Source organism: Oryx dammah, unplaced genomic scaffold (genome assembly GCF_014754425.2).
Source record: "Oryx dammah isolate SB20612 unplaced genomic scaffold, SCBI_Odam_1.1 HiC_scaffold_27, whole genome shotgun sequence".
NCBI classification, from domain to species: Eukaryota; Metazoa; Chordata; class Mammalia; order Artiodactyla; family Bovidae; genus Oryx; species Oryx dammah.
Window position 1 is genome coordinate 103,795,570 of NW_024070211.1, and position 7,759 is coordinate 103,803,328.

Consider the following 7,759-nt stretch of genomic DNA (forward strand, 5'->3'; position numbering starts at 1 on the left):
ATTCCCCTTTTGGAAAACTTAAGTATGTTTTTGTGTCTATTGACACTTACTCTCATGCCTGTTGGGCTACTGCCCACACAAAAAAGCAAAACATGCTCAAAACCATTTTTTACAATGTTTTGCGATGTTAGGCCTTCCCCATCAAATAAAAACAGATAATGGCCCTTGCTTCATCAGCCAGAGCTTACAGAAATTCTTCCAACAATGGCACATTCGTCATAACACCGGAATCCCATATAACCCCCAGGGACAAGCCATAATTGAGCGCCACCATCAAAATTTAAAGGCTCAATTACAAAAACAAAAAGGGGGAATAAGCCCTCACCAGCAACTTGGAATGGCACTCTTTACTCTAAACATTTTAAATTTTTCAAAAACTGAACTGATACCATGTTTTCAAAAACATTGGTCTAACCAAGAAATAAAACCTGAAATACAAGTGAGATGGAAAGACCCCATCACTGGCCAGTGGAAGGGGCCCGATCCACTCCTTACAATGGGAAGAGGATTCGGATGCATATTCCCCATTGAGGACCCCAGCCCTATATGGGTGCCAGCAAGAAATCTTAAATTTACACCACAAGATAGAGGTCAAATCTCAAAATCTGACACAGATTAAAGAGACACTCACGTATTGAGCCCAAGGACAAAAAGTTCTTGAGGTGATCTTTTTCCCTTTCAGATCATCGATGCGGCAACCCTGGTGGACACTGCTCCTGGTGATTGTCGGATTACCTATCCTCTCCTTGCTGACCTTCGTCATTGCCATGGCTGTGCAACAGTTTTTAGAATCTTTTGAAGCCTGGGTTTAGCGACACACAAGGCCATCAACCATGAAGGTATTTCAAACCAGCTCAAACACCTGGGATCCGCCATGGCGGGATTCCAATGGCAGCTTGGTCTTCGCCACACCAGGGCGATCAAGACATTGAGTGTCTTGGCTCACATAAACTGCAATGTGAAATATCCCAGCTTTTGTCTGACAGTTTTTCCAGTGTTAAATGAGACTCTAACAGGTGAAAAAGGAAGCAACGGATCTATGGGACTGGATACAAAGTCCATTTACCTGGTTTAAAAATGCCTTCTATTTGCTTGTTTTTGTTATTCTGCTTGTTGTAATGTTAAAGGAAAAAAAAATCTCACAGCCCGCAATAGATGTTTACAAAAAAAAATAGTTATGCTTGCCCAGGTCATAGAAAAGGAGCCCCACGTTGGGCACCCACAAAACCCCTGGATTAATTCAGCCCTTCAAGAGATTAACCGAGACAGATAAATAAGAGTTCTAGATGCCCATCATCTAGAGAGATTCTGCCTAGCCCCCAAGAGGTGGCTGGATAGCCAATGATGGGTAAGACCCTCAGAGGAGGGCAACCTAAGACAGGTACAGCCGCGAGAGGGGCTGGCGAGGCTGGAGGTTGGCCGCCTACAGCTTTACGCCTTGCTTTACAGAACATCAATACAAATGTCTTGAGGGCTTAAATAAATAAAGAAGGGGGAGATGTGGGGCCCTAAATGGGAAACCTTAAAAAAGAAGGGCTAGCTTTGCGGTTTAGAGCTAAGATGGTGCCTGGCGGAAGAGATGAGGGCACGGCCTAAGTTGTCTGTCAAAACTCTTGATTGGTTTTCTTGATTTCTGTGCACGTAGACAGCACGTGATCACCATAGACTCCTGTTATAATGATGGCACATGATGGTTTGACCTTTAATGTGATTGGTGCAACTATGGAAAGTCCCTCACAAACCCCTCCCTGCTTACCTTTATAAACCAAGAGCTTACAACAATAAACCGGAACTGCTTAGACGGAAAAAAAAAAAAAAAAAAAAAGCTCAACATTCAGAAAATGAAGATCATGGCATCTGGTCCTATCATTTCATGGGAAATAGATGGGGAAACAGTAAAACAGTGTCAGACTTTATTTTGGGGGGCTCCAAAATCACTGCAGATGGTGATTGCAGCCATGAAATTAAAAGACGCTTACTCCTTGGAAGAAAAGTTATGACCAACCTAGATAGCATATTAAAAAGCAGAGACATTACTTTGTCAACAAAGGTTCGTCTAGTCAAGGCTATGGTTTTTCCTGTGGTCATGTATGGATGTGAGAGTTGGACTGTGAAGAAGGCTGAACGCTGAAGAATTGATGCTTTTGAACTGTGGTGTTGGAGAAGACTCTTGAGAGTCCCTTGGACTGCAAGGAGATCCAACCAGTCCATTCTGAAGGAGATCAACTCTGGGATTTCTTTGGAAGGAATGATGCGAAAGCTGAAACTCCAGTACTTTGGCCACCTCATGTGAAGAGTTGACTCATTGGAAAAGACTCTGATGCTGGGAGGGATTGAGGGCAGGAGGAGAAGGGGACGACAGAGGATGAGATGGCTGGATGGCATCACGGACTCGATGGACACGAGTCTGAGTGAACTCTGGGAGTTGGTGATGGACAGGGAGGCCTGGCGTGCTGCAATTCATGGGGTCGCAAAGAGTCGGACACGACTGAGCTACTGAACGGAACTGAACTGAGCATATGACTTTTTCCTTATCCTCACAAAACAATGAACTGAGGCAGTGTTAGAAATCACAGTGGAAATGAATTGGAATCAGGAGTTTTGGTTAAGCTAGTGTATAGTCAACAGAGAGAATCAAAAAGAAGATAAAGAGCATGTAATAGTACTGAGTCAGTCTTCTTGAATTGTGGTGGACAGCTGGCTCACCTCTAGCTTTTCAGTCACCACACCTTAATAGGGACAAGAAGCTCATAGCTGAGAATAATGAGAGAACAGAAATAACTGTTATAAACTATACAAGAGTAAATTAAACACAAAGTTTCCAAGCCCTGGATCAAACAGCAATGCTCTGCACAGACCACATGATAAAATAACATTTCTCAAAGATCTCAATTATGTAGCCACTATATTTAGCAGTAAAACAATGAAAAAATGTTAAAGCTTCCTTTAGTCATGGAAATAATTTTGGAGGCTATAAGGTACTTTTTTATGGATATCTATTTTTCCAGATTATTTCTAAGAATGAATGGGTAAGCTGAATAAACTGTTACCACTTTATTTCAGTCAATAGTATATTATTTAACAAACTGAATTTTCATTATTTAACATTTAGTTCATGGTCTCTCTGGTCTGAATACAAACTCAGTGATTAAAATGTAGGTATAGTATATCTGCAAGATACAAATAGCATGTTGGTGTTCTTTGTGAATTTTGAACAATTTAATAAATAGTTAACAAAGGCAATTTGGGAACTTCTTGAGGTGCAGAATATTGATAACATACAACATCAATAGAATGAATATATGCCACTTTCTCTTCACTCTGTTTCAATTCTTTGATAGGTGTAGCAGCAATCAATACAGTAAGACTCAGCACTTCTCCATCAAATTTGTATTTGGTACAAACATTGAAAAATAATACCTCTTACTTATCTGATAATGTAGAAACATATGCAATACAAAAGGATATCCGTTCATCCAGTCATTCTGCAGGTGCAATATACTCTGCATTTTTAAGTGTTTAGAAGACTAATACTTAAAATGCAATTGCATTAATTATACCTCCCTGCTTTGATATAACAGGATAATGTCTATTCAAGACTCTTCTAAATTTCTGTACAAATAATAAAGCAAAGTAGAAAAATGAGTAGCTTAATGCTCCTTCTTTAAAATAATTTAGTGGATTCAAACAGTGACTGAACTAGTTAATTAACATGGTGAAAAATAAGAAAACTGTGAAAAATATCATATGAGAGAGACTTTTTCTAAAGATAGCTTTTTAAAAGAACTTACAAATTGTCAAATCTCACCAAAAAGAAGCATTTTTATGAGATTTTAATGAAAAAAAAAATCAGCCACTTTTAACCTGTGTTTCCTAAATAGAATTCTTTCTACATCAAGGTTTCTTTTCTTTCCAGTAGATTTTTCAGGTGACAAAAACTAAAATATCTCAAAAAATAAAGCCATAATTCAAGTAATTATAAAGCCTATTATTATCTAGTTATGCTCTTTGTATCTAAACAGTTATGGCTTTGTAATAGTTAAATTTTCATCCATTTAATATCACTAATTATTTTCCTTCTGCAGCTTTGATGGGTTAGTTATAGCCTGGAATAAAAAACACTGTGGTAAGGACAACTGTACAGCAAGGTTAAGTGCCTTCTTGTCTTCAGTACCAATAATTACCTTTAAACAAAAAAAGGCTGTTTTCAGGTTTGACAGTTAATTTACTAATGAGTATGTGGACCCAATTTATAACAAAGCAATATTGACCAGAAATAATCCTACATTGGTACTCATCTGAATTATTTTATTGTTCATGTCCTCTATTAAATAAATTGAAAAGGATTAATTTTGCAAGATGGGATTGTCAGAGACTGTTGCATAAACTAGATGCATGTCAGCACTAAATTTAATTATTGATCACAATACAATAGTGCTGAGTGTTTCAATCCCCAAACAGCTTCCAGTAACTATCAGCAGATTCCAAATATAGAGACTGAAGTAAAAATTTGATTGCAGATGACTATATTTTTAATAAATAAATATTTCATCAACACTAAATAAAAATTTAATTTTACAGAACTATTAGATCATTCATTGAACCATGGAGCAAATGAATGATGAATGAGGGTGACTTCCTTCAAGATACAAATTTTATTTTATGGTTTAATGGTCTCAATATCAATGGGGTTATTTTTCTCCCTTCATTTTGGCACAGAAATAAAACTTGTAAATAGAAGACCACTTAGAGCATACCCTTATGTTGAATAGCATAAAATAGCAACTGACTGGCTTGGATTTGGATCTAGAATTCTGGACTACAGTCTCCCACAAAACATTATAGACTAACATAGCACAAAATATTACTCTAATATCAGTATTGGAATATAACTTGAAATGTGACCATTTGAAACTGGGTGAAAATTGAGAAATTCAATATGCCAATTAGCTATAAAATATGAAATAGTTTTTTTAATTGAAATTGCATTCATGAACTGGTTGTATTGATAAGCAGACTTTACTAGTCAGAGTGGACATTTAGCTTAACTGATTAATCATTCTGACATGATGTAAAATATTCTTTAAGCTTAACAATCAAACCGATTTGCAATTGCTTTTCCTAGGATGTGGTTAAAGAATCAATGAGTGTGTATTGAGAGATGATCTATTTATAAGAACTGAATTAAATGATAGTTCTGCTACCAATAAAATAGACATGGTCTTAGCTTCAGTCAGGACTTCTCTCTGTGAAAACTCAAATATTCAGTGTACTCAAGATTTTATTATATAACCATAAAAAATTTTATTTCAAATTAGAAAATAAAAGGATATATTAGTATTGCTATTACAGTTTGTATGACTTGGAATATTCATTCTGGGATATAGTGCTCAAATAAAAACATAAAAATATTTAATACTATGTGAAATATATTGTAAGAGTAGAAGTCATTTTATTTCAAATGAAAAAAGCAGCAAAATTGTCCTACTAAATAAATCTTAAAGGAGAAAAAGATGCTTATAGCTTTTACCAAGAATTTATAGAGTGAAATTCAAGCAAGTGTTGATTAGATCGTTTGATTCACTCAACCTATTTTTAATTTGATATAAAACTTTGGAAATTAATATACTGTTTTAATTTTGATAAGCATTGGTAAGGGAGAAAGTCATCATTACTCTAATAAATTTTTAACATGTATCTTGACAATTTTTCAATTTCCTCTGACCTTTTGAACAATAGCCCTACACATAATTCTTTACTCTAAAATTCATCAGTTTGGCTTGAATAGAATTTATTCTTCTCTATCTTGAATTTGAATCCAGCTATTCATTTCTTGTATTGCTGTAATAAATCAGTAAATTAAAAATAAAAGACTTAGATATATATCAGAACTTATTCCTTTATGTGAAGGCATAGAACATTTAAGAGCCAGGCTTCAGAGCTAAGCAGATGGTTCAAAACCCAAATCAGCCATTGAAAGTACTGTCAATTCACTTAAATCCTCTTGAGTCTCTACCCATCTGAATTTTTAAAAATTACTTTTAGGTAAATAATAGTCTAACTTTGGAAATATGTCTTAAAAGTTTTGTTGTTATTGTTTAGTTGCTAAGTCGTGTCTGACTATGTGATCCCATGAACTGTGAGGTCTGCCAGTTTCCTCTGTCCATGAGATTTCCCAATAAAGAATACTGGAGTGGGTTCCCATTTTCTTCTCCAGGGGGTCTTCCTAAACCAGGGATCAAAATCATGTCTCCTGCATTGACAAGTAGATTCTTTACCACTGAGTCACCAGGGATGCCCCTTTAAAGGTTAGCTTTAAGAAGATTCAGTCTATGGTTAAACTCATTATTATTTCACTGGCCTTCACTCTTGACAGAGTAAATGACATCTCATATGTTATCTGCCTTAGTACACAACATACATATTATGTCTACGCTATCTTATCATTGAGTGGTTTGGAGGCATCAGAGGACAAAAGAACAAAAAAACACAACACGAGCAAAGACTCTACACATGGACATCACCAGTCAATACCAAAATCAGATTGATTATATTCTTCACAGTTAAAAATGTAGAAACTCTATACAGTCAGCAAAAACAAGACCTGAGCTAACTGTGACTCAGATCATGAACTCCTTATTGCCAAATTCAGACTTGAAGACAGTAGGGAAAGCCACGAGACCTTTCAGGTATGACCTCAATCACATCCCTTACTATTATACAGTGGAAGTGACAAATAGATTCAAGGGATTAGATCTGATAGAGTGCCTGAAGAACTATGAATTGAGATTCATGACATTGTACAGGAGTTCCATCCCCAAGAAAAAGATATGCAAAGACAAAATGGTTGTCTGAGGAGGCCTTACAAATAGCTGTGAAAAGAAGAGAAGCAAAAGGCAAAAGAGAAAAGGAAAGCTATACCCATTTGAATGCAGAGTTCCAAAGAATATCAAGGAGCAATAAGAAAGCCTCGCTCAGTGATCAGTGCAAAGAAATAGAGAAAAACAATAGAATGGGAAAACTAGAGATCTCTTCAAGAAAATTACAGATTCCAAGGGAACATTTCATGCAAAGATGGCCTCAATAAAGGACAGAAATGTTATGGATCTAACAGAAGCAGAAGATATTATAAGAGGTGGCAAGAATACACAGAAGAACTATACAGAAAAGGTCTTCATGACCCAGATAACCATGATGGTGTGATCACTTACCTAGAGCCAGGCATCCTGGAATGTGAAGTCAAGTGGACCTTAGGAAGCATCACTATGAACAAAGCTAATGGAGCTGATGGAATTCCAGTTGAACTATTTCAAATCCTAAAAGATAATGCTGTCAAAGTACTGCACTCAATATGCCAGCAAATTTGGAAAACTCAGCAGAGGCCACAGGACTGGAAAAGGTCAGTTTTCATTCCAATCCCAAAGAAAGCCAATGCCAAAGAATGCTCGAAGTACTGCACAATTGCACTCATCTCACACGCTAGCCAAGCAATGCTCAAATTCTCTAAGCCAGGCTTCAGCAGTATATGAACTGTGAACTTCCAGATGTTCAAGCTGGATTTAGAAAAGGTAGAGAAACCAGAGATCAAATTGCCAACATCCTCTGGATCATCAAAAAAAGAAGAGAGTTCCAGAAAAACATCTACTTCAGCTTTGTTGACTACACCAAAGCCTTTGACCATGTGGACCACAAAAAACTGGAAAATTCGTAAAGAGATGTGAATACCAGACCACCTGTCCTGCCTCCTGAGAAATCTGTG